The sequence below is a fragment of the Parasteatoda tepidariorum genome, unplaced genomic scaffold, assembly GCF_982258835.1.
Source record: "Parasteatoda tepidariorum strain Cologne lab strain unplaced genomic scaffold, Ptep-v5.0 scaffold_12, whole genome shotgun sequence".
Lineage (NCBI taxonomy): Eukaryota > Metazoa > Arthropoda > Arachnida > Araneae > Theridiidae > Parasteatoda > Parasteatoda tepidariorum.
Genome location: NW_028257371.1, coordinates 971,625 through 993,099, shown reverse-complemented (window position 1 = coordinate 993,099; position 21,475 = coordinate 971,625).

Sequence of the window (21,475 nt, the reverse complement as noted above, 5' to 3'; positions counted from 1 at the left end):
AATACACGGTGGTAATATTCAGTGTCAAAATACTCATGCGTATCTATAATGTTTTTTTTTTTTTTTTTAGTTTTTATAGCATCATTTACGTCAAATAAAGTCATCTCCAAAGGTAACACTGACATGGGTCTGCAATTTAAACTTATACGTAATGAAGTGTTTTCTTTTTGTTTTAACTTACGAATTTCATTTAAACTGATTTCTAATCTTAATTGAATTTTTTAATCTAGTCAGTATTAGTCACTTTCAACTACAATTCCTGGTTGGTGGATAACTAGTAATTTTGCCATATGGAGTCTTGGAATGGTAATAACTTTGTTCCCATATAAAATATCACCTTGACCATCCCATTCTATCTCAGAGTTTAATCAATGATTCTTTTAAATCACTACTGTCATCTTATAGATTGCTTGTTAGAGTAGCAAAGTTGTATCAAAAGAATGGAAAACCTTTAAAACAATTTAACTGATACTCTTTTCAAATTGCAAGGTAGACATGTAATGGATTTTAGAAAATCCAATTTCTCACAACAAATACACTTGCTCCTGATTTATCTGGAGCAAATTTCTCGTTTTTATTTCATACAGATGACTCAAAAGCTTACCTAAAATGTTTCATAATGGACAAATTCCGAATTTAACAACACATAGTTTAAAGGTTGCATCATTAAATTATGTCATCGATAAAATGGAACAAGAAGTGAAGCTACGCAATTAGAATTGACAAAATGCACTAAAATATGAATAAAAATTTTTTTTCTAGTTGTCGAGCAAGATAGACCAAATCAGAGAAATCTCCAAACTTTGTCAAAATTCACTTTAACTTTAATTGAATTTAATTATGTGTTATAAAATTTCAAATGAAAACTAATATTGCTATAGCCTTCTTTTTACATAGCACGAAATTTCAATTTCATCATTTCAACAGATTGTATATTATTTCATTTTGATTCATGATATGCTTCTTTTAAACATTTCCATATTTTTTGGACTGGTAAACCACATAATTATCATTTGAATTCTGTACATAAAAATTTTTTGACATTTCCAACAAAAATAACGAGGGAAAAGTCCTTGAAAAAAATGTAAAGTTAGCTGCACATTGACATGCATGTGTAGCATGTTTCAAAAACTGCTTGCTCAGTTCTATAAATTTATAATTTTTACCAATACATCAAAATGTACAATCATGTCTAGCCTCCTCAATGCTATATGACGATTATTAATAAACTGTATTGCACATTATTCGTAGATTTGAACTTTTGAAATTAATTTATTCATCGACCTTTAAGCGAAGCACATGGTTCAAAAATGTGGAATGCTAAAATAAAAAACTTTTCTCAAATATTATGCTTTAAGAAAAGTGGGGTGCTTGCTTATAAGATATTCATTCTTTAAGTTAAATCTCTCCTTGTTATTTTGGTCCTATATTCCAAATAAGAATTTTTAAACATTTTATCGTATAGTAATTTAATAAAAAAAATATCTTTATGTTTCGCCTTAATATCCATGTAAATTAACTTTGATAAATAGCTACCATGAATACTGAAAACAAAAGTTCTATTCCAGAGAAAACTTTAAATTTCGGTTACTTCAAATGTATTATGTATTTAAATTTATTTTATTTCTATGTTATTCTCATTGTATTTTTCATGTAGCACAATTTTGATACCGGCATCTTCATCAGTAGTAAACCTTGGAACATTTTGCCATGTTCGTGATTTCTTGTAAGGGTAAATTAAAATATTTTTCGAATTAAAATTGATATCAGAAAAGAATTCCTTTAGCTTATTAGATAAAATTAGTTTAATTTTCAAAGCTATATTCTGGTGATAACTTTGCCCAACACCTCCCGTTAGGTGTTTCAAAATAGTAGAGAACTTAATGATTTTTATTTCTTTTTATTTAAAAATAACTTTGCAAATGATAAAAACAGAAAATAACAATACATCTAATATAATTTTGAACATTTAACTAGCATGTGGATACCAATTTCATTTAATCGTACTTCATCAGAGCTGAAGTTAGTAACAAATAGATGCTCAAATGAAAAATGGTTTTTATTTTAGCATGGAATTTCAAAATTAGTGCTAAGAATATTAACCACGGCCTTAGAAATGATGAAACTATAATTTATCGTCCACTAAACTACATTTTCAAATCGTAAGAATTTATTCTACATTGTCAAAACGTAGCTTAGCTTTTTTAACTTGAACTACTGTATTAATCACACTTGCTTTTTTGTATACATAGTTATATTTTTTTCTACCTCGTTCTTCCTATGTCAATGTATTCCTAAAAAGTTTTTGTTGTAAAAAAGTTCTATAACTTTGGTAAATTTATTTAATAAGATAAATCGATGGTTAAAAATAAAATTTGAAAAAGCAATAATTGAGAAAAATCCACCTTTTCTCGACAACTTTTCGATATAATTTTAACTTTTCATACTTAACCAAAATTTATTTTTTACTAAACAATAAGGAAACTAAGAAAAGTTAGCAACTTGTTCTGAAACTAACTTTATAGCAGATGAAGAGAATATGGGATAATAATCAAGTTTTGACTTAACAATTGATCGGTAGATCTATTGTTATCTATTAGTACTGAATTGTCACCTTATGATGTGTGATATAATATTTTGAGAATAATTAATCTTTGTAGATACTCAACGTATGATCAAAATGTTAAATCAAACATCAGCATCAACACTTCATTTAGCACTGGAAATCGTTAATGCATATCTGGATGAATTACAGAAATGAGGTGTTTGTTACTGAGAACTATTTAAATCTGTCATCGTAAATTCTTATTAATAACCAAATGGAGTTGTTTTTCAATAGTATGCATATTGGTAGCAAAGTAGGTGGCAGGCTAAACGAAAATAACCTACAAAAAATCTACCGAGTCGACAAAGCTGATAAAATCTAGTTTATTTTGATCAGAAATGGTTCAGTTAGTTTAAATGTTTGGTGCAAGAGCCAATTATATACCATGCCTAATTATGGAGCCATGCCTAATACTAAGAGTATCTTAGGATCCCGGTTAAAATTTTTGAAAAGTACCAGATGTCATTAAGATACTTAATAAGGATTCGATGTAGAGAGTCACTAAGGAGGGTAGTTGAATAAAGAAAAGAGTAATTAAAATATGGTCTTTTAATTTTTTAATTAGTATATAATGTCAAGATGGGCTTTATGGTTAATGGCTCTCTTCAACTCGAGTAAGCAGACACTGGTTCTTTTAGTAAGATGCATCAATTAATTCATCTTGTGTAACCAATACGTATGTAATTTGTTTATGAGAGCCTCGATATTTCTGGAGCGATTTCGGGTAATAAATGCGTAAATTAAAGATTTTATTTCATGCATTATTAAATTCTGTCTGCCTATAGGTACTTAAAGCAATTGTTATTACGGGTTGAACATCGTGTTGTAACATAGACCTGTTAGAAAGATTGTTATTGAATTTTGCTATATAATCGATTTTTTCAATTCTTGAGATTCCTACATCCCTCAGAAATCCAGGAAAACAAAATTCTAAAATCTTTATAATCACGATTAAGTATGGCAGACTTTGATAGCTACCAAGCAGCTGTTGAAATGACTAAATGAATGCTCCAAATGACTAAATGAATTTGATTATTATGTTTCGAAATGGAAAGGCATTTTAAAGCTAAAAAGATTATTTGGCAATCAAAAATGAAAACAGAACTTGCAGAATGAAATTTCATTGAAGTAAACAAAGACAAAGAAGCAAAGGCAGATGGTAGTAAATTTTAGAGAAATCGGCAGGCATGGGTTTAAAAGTTTAATGGAATGCACGATAAGAAAAAACTTTTTTTAATATATTACAGGTGAAGTGAGTTGCTTTGCTTAATTACTGAAAATTTCAATGATATGAAATAAAATATTTAGCTAAAGAGGAAATGGAACTGATAAAGAAAGCTTGTCTTCAATACTGTTCCTGCTTTATGGAACATGATGCATAGAATTTATTCAAAGGCATTCTGAAATGCCTGATATAAAAAAGTGCTGTCTTACACATGAGTTAATGAACTAGTTTAAGCATAGCCTGAAGTGTGTGAAAAACTTTTAAAATGTTTCGAAGAGTTCTAGGAATTTTTTAACGGGCTAACATTTTACAAGACTTCATTCGTTTCGCCATCCAACAATTTGTAAGAGATTCATTTCTTCTTCGAAGAAAGTATTTAGAATCTTTGTTGAAAATCTAGTATCTGCTTGATAGCAAAATCCAGATCTGTTTTCTCTCTGTGATAAACTTTTGCCTAAGTAAATAATATTCTTTGTATTACTTCCAGTAGATATTTATAACCTAGTACAAAATGTTCTGAAAATATGCAATTAGTTGACAATCTACCTTTAGAACATTTGCATTTGATGAATAATCTTGACTCTATTTCAGAAACATGCGTTCGGTTCATCAAAATGTTGGTTCAAGTTTGTGACACAGAATAATTGAGACCATGTATACATAATTTTACAGTGCTTAATAAATGTAACAAACTCAATCAAAATGACACAAGGGAAATTTAAGTTGTTTTTTGTTTAAAGTTACAACCCACAGAGATCAGTACGATGTATGCAGTAAAAATGGAGGTATCTTTACGAAGATTCCATTTGCAAAAGTGAAAAAAAAGTAAAACACTATTCCATAAAAAGTGAAAACACTATCTGTAATTGCAAATCTCTTAAGAAATTGGCAGTTTGAGAGTTGAAAATCTAATACCGCAAAATCATAAGTTTTCTCATGTTCCCATTATCTGTACTAGTATCAACAGCAGTATGTTAGAGTTGGGCCTTCGTTATCAACAATGCGATGTGATATAATAAAAAACAGGGTCAGTGATGGGAATGCTAATAATATTAGTACAGCAGACGATGGTATATATTATGCCTAATGATCCGCCACTAGTTTATAAAAGCATAAAGAAAGATTTAAAAATAAATTTAACAGTCTGGCCTGTCCTGCAACAAAATATTTTATAATCTGTTGTAATTCAAAGATGCATTACTTCAAAAGTTTTGTAAAAATTAAGCTCTTTGCCTTGTTTTAAATAAATTTTAGAAAAGCCTCCCATTTAATTTTGAAACATATTTATTTTGTAGAAGAGTGGTTCTATCTTCAAGTTTCAATTCATTAAAATTTTTAAAAATTATTCGTAATTCATTTCAAATTTTATTTTTGATCTTCCATTTAGTGCATATGCACTTTACACACACGTCACTTTGCATTGAGTTCACTTTACAAATTTTATAATCTGCGCTATAGGCAGCTAAAAAAAAATCATTAAATAATTACTTTCATTAATTCATATTGTAAAAAAATGCTACAATGTTTCAAAAATATAGCAACCTTCATGAATGACTTATTAAAAAATCAATTTTTCTATAACGAGATATAATTTTTTGCTAAAATATGAAGCTAATTATTTCATAATTAGAAGTTACTTCCAAGAACATGGAGCAACTTTATAACGTTCAGTAAAATATTGAACTATTTTCGTCCTTCTTTTTTAATTTTCCCTATTTTGCTCCTGGTTTTTCAACTCCTCTCACATAATTCCTTTCCCTATTACGAACAGCAATAAAACTAAATATTTCTTTTTTCCTTTATGTTTCTATCAGAAAAAAATGTTAAAATGCTACAATGCATTTACTAGCAATAAAATTCTATAAGCAATTGATAATACAGTTGGTTTAAGGACCTTAACTCTTCTATCAAAAAACTGATGACTAAAATGAAATGCAAATCACTTAACTTAGGTGCCTGCGATCTTTCTCAGGCATTCGCTTAGGTAAGAATTGGTTAAATGGAGAGTTATGTTTCTCTCTCTAACAGATTTGTCTCACATAAAATGCTCTATAAACGATTATTAAACTATGACATTTTTATTATGAAATACCCCATAAAGGATTGCAGTTAAGGGATTTTATAAAATTTATTTTATAATTTCAACTATGTATGTTCGTCTAGTACTGTATGTATTGTTTGTCTCTCTCGGAACCTTTCAATAATCCGACCCTGTATATGTCAGAATCAGGTTGAATATTTCGTTTTCTGCAAGCGTGTACGTATGAAACTTCAGAAATTGTAGAAATGCTTACATCTTCCTATTCCAGCACTTTATTCATTGTCTGTTGTTGTCATTCGATAGTTCTGACGTGTGACATTACGAGGTATAACTGACTGTTTTGAGATCATTCATGTTCTTTAGGGCATTGTGTCTATCAAAAGTTTGTAATGGGCATTTAAAAATATTTGGAACTTCGTAATGTAATGGTCAGATTTTTTTTCATAGTTTGTTTGTATTCAGGAGAATTTTTGGGTCCACATTGTATTCATGAGATCTTTAGAATTAGTCTGTGAATATTATTTTTTGCCAATGCGCAATGTTTGTGACAGGCACCCGCCGCAGGTTTGTGACAGGCACCCGCCACAGGTTTGTGACAGGCACCCGCCCAGGTTTGTGACAGGCACCCGCACCAGGTTTGTGACAGGAAACCGCCACATCTAACTACCGACCATCATCCACCGACAGGCAACCGTCTTTTATTAATATTTACCATAATATCAATCATGTGCAGCCCTTCTCAAAACTATTTAAGCCGATGAAGTAACTTATCTATTGCCTATTTTTTTTTAATTCGAAACAGTTATTTGATAGAACGTAGCACACAAATGTTGAAACAGAAAACTTTTAAGAATTTCCCCTTTAAAGAAAGTTAAGGTGTATGTTTATAAGACAGTAACTTTTATTCCAGATATTTTCCAACACATACATTGGTAAATAATTATGCTACCCAATATATTGATGCTTTTGAGCATTCTTTCCCAGACTGAGAAGAGAAATGGATCATTTCCATTTGTAAATGATTGGTTGCGTAAGCATATTCATCAGTTTGGTAGAATGCCGAGCAAAGTATGAAACGCATTACAAGTCTTGTGATATTTGTACAATATTACAGTGATAATATTATGCAAAAGTATAGATATCTTGTTATTTGAGTATAGTAATTTTTTCTTAGCTTTGATTGATCGTATTCTGTTTTTACATTTACAAAACGTGTTGCTTCAGTTTATGTTTATGAGGCGATTCCTTTAATTCGAGCTGAAAATAAAATGCAAGAATTACTCAAGGAGAGGTGCAAGATAGAGAAAGCGTGAATGGGCTGCACATTTCTATGTCAAGCACTTTAAGATGTTTTTGGAGCAAGTAAGAGACAGGATGTGTCTATTTCTAGAATGAAATAAATTGGGCTCGAAAAGTTCTACTCTTTTATTGAATGCTTATATGTTCCCGATATTTTTCCAATATGACGAGTAAGAAACCATTACTATTATAATCAATATTGAGTTCACTTTGCTAAAACTATTATAACTATAATTTGATATTCAATTGAATTTAGTACAAGATAACAGGACTATTAAATTTCTTTAAGCTTCTCTACTGCCTGAACAGATACAGGTGAATCTACAGCAAATGCATATTTAGAAAGGAAAGGAAATGCTTATTAAAGGATCAAAGTATTGGAGTGGATGAAAATTTTTTTACAGAAGATACCATCGCCACCAGTCTATAGTTTTGGTCAAAAAAAGGCCATATATGTATATATTGTCCATTTATATGTTTAACAGCCGAACAATTAAAAGCGGCTAAAAGGGTAACCAATTGCCATTAATGGAAGTAAATATTCCACCCTCTATTATCTACTTAAATCCAATAATAATTCTAAAAAAAGAATTATTTATTATGTGCTAAACCAAGTTTTTCCTTTTTCTATGTTTAGTACTAGCAGTTTTAAGAAAGAACATATGGCGCATCTGTATTAAAAATGCACAGCAAAAATTTGGATCTAGTGTAACTTTCAGATGTAATTCTCAAGCATATGACAGTGCTACTTCAGTGCTTTTTATATATTGAGCATTATCTTATTTTTATAAATATAATAATCCATAATACAAGAAGTGAATTGCAGTGATAAAAAAGGAAGCTATTTAATAGTGCATTCAAGATACATTACTTAAAAGACAAATGAGCTTTAATGGCAGATTTCTAATCAAGATGAATTTAAAGGATTTTGTGAAAGAAGCATAAGTTGTGAAAAGCAGTTTCTTAGCCGTTCTAGATAAAAAGAAATCAGAATAATGACTTCATTATTGAAATGAAAGTTTCTAATAAATACCTTAGAGCAATTTATAATATATATAACACAAATTCTGGAAAATATATATCATGGATCTCATAACTCTGCTGCTATGGGTAACTAGGGTAGTGCTGAGCCAGGGTCTATTCTTAAATTAGCATCCATGATTGCTTGGTAATAGAAATCTTATTATACCAACTAATTAAACCATTTAAAAAATACTTAATGCGAATTCTCTAACAATTATTGACTACATTAAAAAGCTTGCAATGATCCAGCTCTAAAATAATGAACTAGTTGGCAATGGGAAACCTTCAATATTCATTCCGATAAAAAAGTAGGGTGGCACTTCCATAGATCTCTATTAATTACAAACTTATAGATTACACACCTTCTTGATTGTCTATAATGCAGTGGCAAATGTCAAGATATTCATTCCTATGCAGGTACTACACATAGCATGGTATGAGTCTTGACTGCCATTCTAATAGAGAAGGTTTGTTCATATGAAACTGACGTAATTTCAATGTTGGTAGAACAGAGGTCAACGTGTTAAGTATGGATTTATATTACAGCTGGGATCTACTATGAAATTGTCATTTATGTTTGCTTTTTTAGAGAAAAAAGGAATGCCTACTTACAAAACCAATAGATACTGGATATGCTGCGATTCAATTTTGTACTAAAGGAAGATATATGTTCTTTGACTAGCAACCGATATTTAAAAAAATCTTATAACGATAGCATCTATTTCGCTATTTAAGAAAAATTTGTTTCAAATCCCCAAACATTTATTAACTGAAAAAACTAGTAATGCATCAGTCCTTGGGTATTGAGGTAGTTGGAGAAAAGAAATCCTGTATAATATTTGCTCATTTTTACTGTTTCCTAGGAAGAATTTTCACGGTAGTTTGGAAATGAAAACCAAATTATTATTGCATGCTAAAATATTTGTTTTATATTTTGCCGGAATTTAAACGCATCTTCATATGATAATAAAACATTTATATATCAGCGATAATTTTGTATATGCAGAAGTGGTAAGCTAGATATTGTTTTCTACCTCACCCTCCCTGAAGGTATTTTTTAAGTAGTAAGGAAGTAATAACTGAATTATAATTATATGTGAAATAATATTCCTTTACACTTTGCCCGAATATCAACACATCATGATATGAAAATCGATTTTTATATAATTGTACGATTTGTTTATATCTATAGGTGGTCCAATATATTGTCTGATGCATAATCAAGGATATGGTTATTTTTTTGTGTAAGAGCCAAATCAGGATACATTGCACCTAGCACTTAGTCAATACATAAGCATGATTTAAGGTAAAGGGAAGTATCCTTTATCTTTAAGAATGTCAATAAGGTTTCGATGAGAAGTTCTACCGAGTAAAGAAAATAAAGAAAAAGAAATTATTAAACAAACGACGTTTCTCATTTTTCAAATTAGAACACAGTGTTAAGATGTGTTTTATGCTTAATGGTTCTCTGCAATTAGGGCAAACAGCAGCTAGTTCGCTTAGTAAAAGGAGTCTATGATTGTTGCATATGAATGATTATCAATCATGTATGGCCAATTCGTAATCTGTTTAAAATACTAACAACCTTCCTGGAACTATTTCTTTTAATGATCTTTGTGACCCATTCCATCTGCTAATTGTTAAAGTATCTGTTACTTTCTTAATTACGTCAAAGCAAAAAACGGGTGAGCCTGATCAATAGATTTTGTGATGAAACAATTATGAACAAAGCACAATTATGAAAAGGCATTTTCGGAATCAACCCTGTTTAGAAGATGGGATGTATTTTGATTTTTCGTTAGATGAATACTTTGGGCCTTTTTTAGTTTTGGAGTTCTAGTAATTTTCAGATCCGCAATTACATTCGATTTCGACCCATTTGAGGAAAAATTCATCTCACATCTAAATTTGCTGTTAAGTTTTAAATATTCAAAAAATGGGATTGAGAAAGCTTTTAGTATGCCATCATCAGGGCAAGAAGTGGTAATTTTACAGCAGTCTTTAACCCAGCTTGTGTAATAATGGAATTCCACCCGTCAATCGGCTGTATTTGACATTTTAATGGGTTTTTTCTTTCAGTTTTAGATTTATACTGCTCGAAGGAAGGGTATTAATGAAATTGATTTTTAGCCTTTGAAAAATTCTCACCTAAGCTGTGAACTATTTCTTTAACATCATATAAAAATTATTAAGTTTGGGTTCAAGATTTGAAAAAGAATAAGTGTTATAATGGCCATATAATGTTCGGCTTTTTCTCCTAATTTCTGTAAATGGTTTTTTTTAATGTATTTTGTTAACACGTTGAATCCAGAAGTTTCTTTGGATCTGTCATCGCACTTTTCAAGATCACGCTTTTCTTAAAATCTATTGAGTTTTCAGTAGTTGTATAACGACGGAATTCGATGCATTACTTTGAGGGTTTAATGTGCTTGTCTACATTCATTGTTCCACCATGGTTTAAGAAAACTTCACATGGTATGGTTTTTTCAGTTTCTTTTGAAATCAGATCGGCAGTAGGCGTGAGATGAGCATTTCTTAGAAAGGAAGACACATGTTTTCCCTTAAAAACAGTTATTCTTGATACAGACATCTGTTCAGGTTAGTAAAAAAATATTTTTAAGCTTATAAAAAGATTAGAAAAGAATTGGATTGCAAGATTTAAAATACACCTGCCCAGGTTTGTGACAGGCACCCGCCACAGGTTTGTGACAGGCACCCGCCACAGGTTTGTGACAGGCACCCGCCACAGGTTTGTGACAGGCACCCGCCCAAGGGTTTAGAGCTTTGGTAAAAAGGATTTTAGAGTTTTGATAAGGGGTAAACGTGACCGGAGTTCTTTACAAATCTGGGTGATGAGAAATAGACTTTGTTGGCATTTGACCCATGAAAAAAAAATACGAAAGTAAATTTTTGATAAGACAATGTAATACAATTGTTCTCCCTTAGAACAAAATACCTCAACTTCATTATGGAAATAAAAGATCTAATTACTGTTTACTTGGTCATTCATTTAGATCCAAAATTGCTGTTTTTGTTAGGATTATGTTTCACTTATTTTAAATAACAGATTCCCCCCCCCCAAAAAAAAAAACACGCAGACTAACAATGTTGGCTATTGCTGACCATCATGTTCTCCGCCTCTCGTAATTTAGAAAAGGGGATCCTGGAGTTACCTATCTGCATTCTCAATCGAGGGGGTAATTTTATCTCGGAGTTTACAGGTTACGTGCTCTTTGTCCCGTGCTTCACTTTAGACGAGAGGAAGGAAGTTAGGTCCCCCTCTCTTTCAACCGGCTGGTAGGGCATGCTTTGCACCCAGCTTGAGACTACGTGCTACGTCATGGGATCGCCCCTAAATTTGTTGTAATTTGGTTATTATATTCTTAACAGAGGGCGTGTAATAATTTCCAGATTTTGTCCAATTTTTTGTACAGATTTCCTTTGAAGGAGTAATGTTGAAATTTATGTAAACGTGTTGAAACAATTTTTTCATTTACATTGTCGGCAAATTTTTTTTCAGAGACAGCACATACTTCTTCACAGAAAATTTAAATTAAACTTAATATAAATAAAACAATAATCACTGGGGTACCTCGGGATTGTGACACCCGTGTTTACTCGCAAGTAAATCCCCTGAGGAATTATTTTGGTCATTATCTATTTCCAAGTATAAGACCATGAATCCTGTTGGTTAGGTTATATGCCTGAACCAAGTATACAACTAGTTTTCATTCTATTTTTTAAAGAAAAAATGACACACACACAAAAAAAAGAAAGAAAAAAAAGAAGTCGTTTTTCAGAATGTCAAATATGTTATGAAACTTTGTATGACTGCAGTAACAAATTAAAATATTATCAATAAAATTTCTCTGAAGGCAATGATGCTTACTGAAACATTATTTTCTTTTTACTTAAAAGGTGCATAAAAGTTTTCAATAAGCTTTAAAACACCAAAATTTTAAAACATTTCTAATTTTAACTCGCATATGAATTCATATAAACAAAACCTAAATAATCTTACGGAAAAAAAAAATTCTCGTGAAATCAGTATTGAATTAGTTAATCAGTATTGAATAGTTAATTCATAATGAAATGAACTTTTTTTTATTTCCTATGAGCTGCACAATCAGTCTTCCCGATGAGCAGACCTAGTGCGTTCTCCAGAAGTGGTATCCACTCTTTCAGGACCACCACAAAGGGTGGGATACCGTTGGCCATGTTAATTTGGACGTCTAGTTTCTTCCACACTAGATGGCAGCACCAAGAATAAAATGAACTTTTAAAACTATTAGTATTATATGCAAGTGAAACTGAAAACAATTTTAGAGAACAGCTATTGTTCTCGTAATTGTTAATCATTTCAAACTAAGTCTTGGTATATTTTTAATGTTTTTATGAACTTGCCCATAAAATTTTTTTAAATAAAATGTTGATACGTAAAATAAAGTTTTTAATAAATTGACTATTAGCAAGGTATGCATCCATAGTATGAGCATTGCTGTAGAAAATGATTCATCTATATAACTCACTTAATATTATAATTTAATTTATATGCTTGTAGCGAAATTTTGACCATAATCACATAATTTAAAAGTGAAAATGGTCACCTGACCCATTAATATCCCTGAACGATGTCCTAATATGGCCAGGGCAAGTAAGCACCTTGATTCGCCTTTACTCCCAGTTACGCATTTATCAAATTTTTACCCTTTTTAAAAAAATATTTAGCCTCAATAATCACAGATACTGAAGACGCCCTTCACAAATGACATTAAACTAATGAGCTGTGAAGTTAGTGAAATCTGACTTTTTCAAAAGAAAAAAATTGCCAATGCAAAAACTAGATTCTAAGTTTTGCTTCGTTAGTTTCTAGTATAATTTTATTAATGGAGATCCTGAGCAACTCATAATAGTTTGAGATGAATGTATAGAACATTATTGAAATAACTAGCATCGATTTGTTCTCTTTCTTTCATAGAACATTTAATTTGAATATGCAATAGAGTCCAAAATTTTCTAGAGTTCAAATAATTTCAAACTAGGGTTCAAATAATCTCAAAATAAAAACAGTAATGTGCACATTTCTGTACAAAAATAATTTGATAGATAATCACTGAATTCTCCATTTAAAAAATTCTACATTACTCCATTATTGATTGAAATTAAACATTTTATTGCTGGAGCTACCGTTAATTACTGGTTTCCAAGTTAATTTCCTTAAAATTATAAAAATAAATCACGAATAGTTTTAAGATATTTTGATAACTTTTAATCAAATATTACAGCAGATATATTTCCTTGTCAATTTCATCATTGCCATTTTTTACTTTCATGATTTGTGTGACCTATACCAATTGGCACTATTTTGCTTCCAGCACTTTGCCTTCGCCAGTGAAGCAGTCTAGTTACGTAAAGGCTCTGTTTTGCACTAAAGTGTACCTATATGTGTATAGTGATTATAGTGAAATTCATAGTAAACAAAACTTTATCTAAATAAAACAATAATCACTGGGGTACCTCGGGATTGTGACACCCGTGTTTACTCACAAGTAAACCCCCTGAGGAAATATTTAGCTAATAATTAGCTAGTTCTGTCTGATAATTAGTTAATTTTAAAATGCATTACGGTAAACAACAAAATTATTTTACTTAAAAAAATTGCAAAGTAAAAAGTAATACGCTTAAAATACTGGTCACGTTGTTCCTGAGAAAAAAACCAGGAAATTTTTTGTAACAGTAAACGCATACCAGACTTTTTTTTGAAAGGTATAGCAACAAACTACGAAAAGTATAATTTGTTCTACTTATGTAAAATTAAAAAACCGTTTAGTTGCAGTTTCCAGTATGATTTAATTAATGGAAGACTAGGAACCAACTCTTAATACATTGAGATTATATAGAAATTTGTATTTTTATGTTGCAATAAGAAAATGAGAATCAATTACTTCAGGGAAGGGCAAATTACGCCCGCGGCCTACTGTGGCCCACCAGAAGGCCCACCAGATGGATGATATCTGGGCACATCTCAAAGCTTTTAAACAGAAGCTTAATCTGTTAGCTGGGAAGCTCGAAGTTAAATTCAATACCCTCAGTAAATTAAGTAATATTATTAAGCTTTAGAATTATGAAGATGGCTTGAAAAAACTCCGTTTTGAGTTTGAACGCAGATTTTGAGATTTCAGAGCTGATCAAGCAGATTTAGATATTTTTACCATGACTTTTAACGTACCATGACTTCTATAGTTCTTCAACATAAGGCAAATCTTGGAGAAAAAAACCAATGAATTTGGCATAGCAACACACCATCTTTTTATTGACTTCAAGACTGCCTATGACTCCGTTAACAGAAATCTACTTATCGAAGCAATGAGAGAGTTTGCAATACCAGAGAAACTCGTCAATCTGACAGCCATTACCCTAACTGAAACAAAACTCAGAGTCAGAATGATCTTATTGTTGTTTCTAATGGACTTAGACAAAGGGATGCTCTGGCTTGTCTGCTTTTCAATATTGCTTTGCAAAAGATTGTGAAAGACTCAAATATTAATACACACAATCTTTAATAAATCTGTCCAAATTTTTGCATTCGCTGACGACATTGATATTGTCGCACAAACTCCCGAGGCACTAAAAGAGGCTTTTATTTCACGCGCTGACATCGCAGCCTGTAGAATGCATCTTGTAATCAACCAGGACAAAACTAAGTATATGACCTGTCCACTTCTTTCCAATTCTGTTTTCTTTTGTAGTTTCTTCCCATTTCATCTTGTAGGAATTCCCATCCTTCTAACGTTTCTCAGAAGCATCCTCTCCCTAGCTTTACTTCTTGCCTATAACATTTTAGCAGTCCTTGTTAAACACCAAACAATCTATATTTGTTGTTCCATCCAGTTGGTTCAGTAAAGAGAAATTGAGTTAGACATTGAGAATTGAGTTGTCACAAAATCAATTGTATTATCTGATACCAATTATTACTCTTTTTGAATTAAAAAAAATATTATAAAGTTTGCTAGAAATTAAAGATTATCAAAATTCTATATAATTGTATATTTAAATTTTTTATGTTGGATTCATTCATACAGAATAAAATTAATTTAACAAATTTGCGCATTTTCAGTTATTGATTTAGTTCTAATCGTCATCTTATTCTTTAACTTACCTTTCACGATGCACAAGCCTATAACTTGGATTTATTGTGTATTTTACTCAAGTTATTATTCATTTTAGCAAAAACTGTTCCATAGAAAAATTCTATTGTAAGTTCTTTATAACTTTCTTTTCGTCGGAAAATATTGCTCACTTCGGATACCAACTGTTTAAGGCTAAGTTGACTTAATGGTGACAGCACTCTTAAAAAGCTGGTTTTAAAATAATACATTTCTGAACAAGCATTAAAACTCTCATAATGTCGACAATTATAATTAATTTAAGTCTAATTTCATAACATAACCGGGTTGCTTAAACTTTATGCTTTTGAGTACCTGGTGTCCATCGATTCTTTCGGATTAAAAAATACTGTTTGTGGTTCATGTAATATTCTAGAATACATTCATGGGAAAAACTTAGAAACCTATCTTGAGAAAAATAAATTCGAAAATTTTTCTTGGGCAGTTTAGGAAAATCAAACTCTTATTTTGAAGTAGCTATCAGTGTGATATTTTTGTTTGAAGAGGAAATTGTGTGTAAATATGGATAATTTTAAGGATGTCATAGAGTGGAAAAAACTGCCAATTGTGTTTGGCCGTGCCCATGGTCATACTGTGAATGAAGTTGCTGGATCAATTGGTATTTCGATGCGGACTGTTCAACGTGTCTACAAGCAGTGGTGTAATGCACGTGGTCACGAAAGACGTCTGAATTGTGGTCGGAAAAAGGTCCTGCATTAATGGGACGGGACGTGTTTCACGACTTGTCAATCAAAATCGCTTCCAAATCCGACAGGAATTGGTTCAGTTAGTAAATGAAGGTTCATCCCAACCTGTCAGTGAGAGAACATTGCGTCGGGAGCTGCATGCAATGGACTCCTGGAGTCGAGCATCTGGTAAGAGGCCATTGCTCAAACTGGCACATAAAACTGCGCGACTTCCAAGGGCTAGAAGTCACCGAACGCGGACAGCTGCTGACTGGCGGAATATTATATTGTCTGACGCCTTTATTTAAAAGACGCACGTCATCGAGTGCTACGAAGAGCAGATTAAGCCTTTCATCCTGCCTGTATGCAAAGTCAGGTTCAAGCAGAAGGGAGGTCTGTCATGTTTTGTGGACATTTTTCTTATTATGAATTGGACCCCCTCACTGAGAAGGCCACTAACAAGAATCAACATGTTTATGTGAACATTCTGGATGATTAGAAGTCGCCTTTCAATCAACAACATTATAAAGAGTGTGTCGTTTATACCCCTAATTTTCCAGATGACAACAGCAAAGTTCATCGGGTTGAAAAAATATATGACTGAATGACAAAGATGAAACATTATCCGACGATGATAAATTTTACCATCTCATACAATCTGTATTACCCAATTCAAGAGCTACTGAAGTTATCGAATCATTTCCCGAAACTGCTGCAAATTATCCGAAAGCAATTGAACAGTACTGTAACTAGTGATGAAAAACGCAGCCGCTGGATGGATCCCCTCCCTTGCTTAAAATGAATGATACCTTATTAATTCAGGAATTAAAAAATAGCGGAATAGTTTCATCCGATAATAAATTTTTTCGTCAAAAAATAGTATAAAAAGTCTTCCAGGCGGTAGATACGAACTCTGTTTGCCATTTAAATCAGCAATAACGGCCGACAAATAAAGAATTATCTATAGGGAGTCACAGAAAGATGTGCTGCAGATTATGGTCTTTGCACGTGAAAGACTCGCTAATGAGTGATTTATGGTCTTTGGTATCTATTGGTATTTTAGACCCCATTGAGAACGCAAAAAAAAGTTCAGAATATTCCAGGGTCTAGGTAGAGTTAAAAAATAGTATAAAATTTCTTCCAGGTGGTAGATACGAACTCTGTTTGCCATTTAAATCAACAATAACGGCCGACAAATAAAAAATTATCCATAGGGTGTCACAGAAAGATGTGCTATAGATTATGGTCTTTGCACGTGAAAGACTCGTTAATGAGTGATTTATGGTCTTTGGTATCTATTGGTATTTTAGACCCCATTGAGAACGCAAAAAAAAGTTCAGAATATTCCAGGGTCTAGGAAGAGTTAAAAAATAGTATAAAAATTCTTCCAGGTGGTATATACGAACTCTGTTTGCCATTTAAATCAACAATAACGGCCGACAAATAAAGAATTATCTATAGGGCGTCACAGAAAAATGTGCTATAGATTATGGTCTTTGCACGTGAAAGACTCGTTAATGAGCGATTTATGGTCTTTGGTATCTATTGGTATTTTAGACCCCATTCAGAACGCAAAAAAAAGTTCAGAATATTCTAGGGTCTAGGAAGAGTTAAAAAATAGTATAAAAATTCTTCCAGGTGGTAGATACGAACTCTGTTTGCCATTTAAATCAACAATAACGGCCGACAAATAAAGAATTATCTATAGGGTGTCACAGAAAGATGTGCTATAGATTATGGTCTTTGCACGCGAAAGACTCGTTAATGAGTGATTTATGGTCTTAGGTATCTATTGGTATTTTAGACCCTATTGAGAAAGCAAAAAAAAGTTCAGAATATTCTAGGGTCTAGGAAGAGTTAAAAAATAGTATAAAAATTCTTCCAGGTGGTAGATACGAGCTCTGTTTGCCATTTAAATCAAAAATAACGGCCGACAAATAAAGAATTATCTATAGGGTGTCACAGAAAGATGTGCTATAGATTATGGTCTTTGCACGTGACAGACTCGTTAATGAGTGATTTATGGTCTTTGGTATCTATTGGTATTTTAGACCCCATTGAGAAAGCAAAAAAAAGTTCAGAATATTCTAGGGCCTAGGAAGAGTTAAAAAATAGTATAAAAATTCTTCCAGGTGGTAGATACGAGCTCTGTTTGCCATTTAAATCAAAAATAACGGCCGACAAATAAATAATTATCTATAGGGCGTCTCGAAAGATGTGCTATAGATAATGGTCTTTGCACGTGAAAGACTCGTTAATGAGTGATTTTTGGTCTTTGGTATCCATTGGTATTTTAGACACCATTGAGAACGCAAAAAAAAGTTCAGAATATTCTAGGGTCCAGGAAGAGTTAAAAAATAGTATAAAAATTCTTCCAGGTGGTAGATACGAACTCTGTTTGCCATTTTTATCAACAATAACGGCCGACAAATAAAGAATTATCTATAGGGTGTCACAGAAAGATGTGCTATAGACTATGGTCTTTGCACGTGAAAGACTCGTCAATGAATGATTTATGGTCTTTGGTATGTATTGGTATTTTAGACACCATTGAGAACGCAAAAAAAAGTTCAGAATATTCTAGGGTCCAGGAAGACTTAAAAAATAGTATAAAAAATCTTCCAGGTGGTAGATACGAACTCTGTTTGCCATTTTTATCAACAATAACGGCCGACAAATAAAGAATTATCTATAGGGTGTCACAGAAAGATGTGCTATAGACTATGGTCTTTGCACGTTAAAGACTCGTCAATGAATGATTTATGGTCTTTGGTATGTATTGGTATTTTAGACCCCATTGAGAACGCAAAAAAAGTTCAGAATATTCTAGGGTCTAGGAAGAGTTAAAAAATAGTATAAAAATTCTTCCAGGTGGTAGATACGAACTCTGTTTGCCATTTAAATCAACAATAACGGCCGACAAATAGAGAATTATCTATAGGGCGTCTCAGAAAGATGTGCTACAGATTATGGTCTTTGCACGTGAAAGACTCGTCAATGAGTGATTTATGGTCTTTGGTATCTATTGGTATTTTAGACCCCATTGAGAACGCAAAAAAAAGTTCAGAATATTCTAGGGTCTAGGAAGAGTTAAAAAATAGTATAAAAATTCTTCCAGGTGGGAGATACGAGCTCTGTTTGCCATTTAAATCAAAAATAACGGCCGACAAATAAAGAATTATCTATAGGGCGTCACAGAAAGATGTGCTATAGATTATGGTCTTTGCACGTGAAAGACTCGTTAATGAGTGATTTATGGTCTTTGGTATCTATTGGTATTTTAAACCCCATTGAGAAAGCAAAAAAAAGTTCAGAATATTCTAGGGCCTAGGAAGAGTTAAAAAATAGTATAAAAATTCTTCCAGGTGGTAGATACGAGCTCTATTTGCCATTTAAATCAACAATAGCGGCCGACAAATCAAGAATTATCTATAGGGCGTCTCGAAAGATGTGCTATAGATAATAGTCTTTGCACGTGAAAGACTCGTTAATGAGTGATTTTTGGTCTTTGGTATCCATTGGTATTTTAGACACCATTGAGAAGGCAAAAAAAAGTTCAGAATATTCTAGGGTCCAGGAAGAGTTAAAAAATAGTATAAAAATTCTTCCAGGTGGTAGATACGAACTCTGTTTGCCATTTTTATCAACAATAACTGCCGACAAATAAAGAATTATCTATAGGGTGTCACAGAAAGATGTGCTATAGACTATGGTCTTTGCACGTGAAAGACTCGTCAATGAATGATTTATGGTCTTTGGTATGTATTGGTATTTTAGACCCCATTGAGAACGCAAAAAAAGTTCAGAATATTCTAGGGTCTAGGAAGAGTTAAAAAATAGTATAAAAATTCTTCCAGGTGGTAGATACGAACTCTGTTTGCCATTTAAATCAACAATAACGGCCGACAAATAAAGAATTATCTATAGGGCGTCTCAGAAAGATGTGCTATAGATTATGGTCTTTGCACGTGAAAGACTCGTCAATGAGTGATTTATGGTCTTTGGTATCTATAGGTATTTTAGACCCCATTGAGAACGCAGAAAAAGTTCAGAATATTCTAGGGTCTAGGAAGAGTTAAAAAATAGTATAAAAATTCTTCCAGGTGGTAGATACGAACTCTGTTTGCCATTTAAATCAACAATAACGGCCGACAAATAAAGAATTATCTATAGGGCGTCTCAGAAAGATGTGCTATAGATTATGGTCTTTGCACGTGAAAGACTCGTCAATGAGTGATTTATGGTCTTTGGTATCTATTGGTATTTTAGACCCCATTGAGAAAGCAAAAAAAAAAGTTCAGAATATTCTAGGGTGTAGGAAGAGTTAAAAAATAGTATAAAAATTCTTCCAGGTGGTAGATACGAACTCTGTTAAACATTTAAATCAACAATAACGGCCGACAAAAAAAAATTATCTATAGGGCGTCTCGAAAGATGTGCTATAGATAATGGTCTTTGCACGTGAAAGACTCGTTAATGAGTGATTTTTGGTCTTTGGTATCCATTGGTATTTTAGACACCATTGAGAACACAAAAAAAAGTTCAGAATATTCTAGGGTCCAGGAAGAGTTAAAAAATAGTATACAAATTCTTCCAGGTGGTAGATACGAACTCTGTTTGCCATTTAAATCAACAATAACGGCCGACAAATAAAGAATTATCTATAGGGTGTCACAGAAAGATGTGCTATAGATTATGGTCTTTGCACGTGAAAGACTCGTTAATGAGTGATTTATGGTCTTAGGTATCTATTGGTATTTTAGACCCCATTGAGAAAGCAAAAAAAAAGTTCAGAATATTCTAGGGTCTAGGAAGAGTTAAAAAATAGTATAAAAATTCTTCCAGGTGGTAGATACGAGCTCTGTTTGCCATTTAAATCAAAAATAACGGCCGACAAATAAAGAATTATCTATAGGGCGTCTCGAAAGATGTGCTATAGATAATGGTCTTTGCACGTGAAAGACTCGTTAATGAGTGATTTTTGGTCTTTGGTATCCATTGGTATTTTAGACACCATTGAGAACGCAAAAAAAAGTTCAGAATATTCTAGGGTCCAGGAAGAGTTAAAAAATAGTATAAAAATTCTTCCAGGTGGTAGATACGAACTCTGTTTGCCATTTTTATCAACAATAACGGCCGACAAATAAAGAATTATCTATAGGGTGTCACAGAAAGATGTGCTATAGACTATGGTCTTTGCACGTGAAAGACTCGTCAATGAATGATTTATGGTCTTTGGTATGTATTGGTATTTTAGACCCCATTGAGAACGCAAAAAAAGTTCAGAATATTCTAGGGTCTAGGAAGAGTTAAAAAATAGTATAAAAATTCTTCCAGGTGGTAGATACGAACTCTGTTTGCCATTTAAATCAACAATAACGGCCGACAAATAAAGAATTATCTATAGGGCGTCTCAGAAAGATGTGCTAT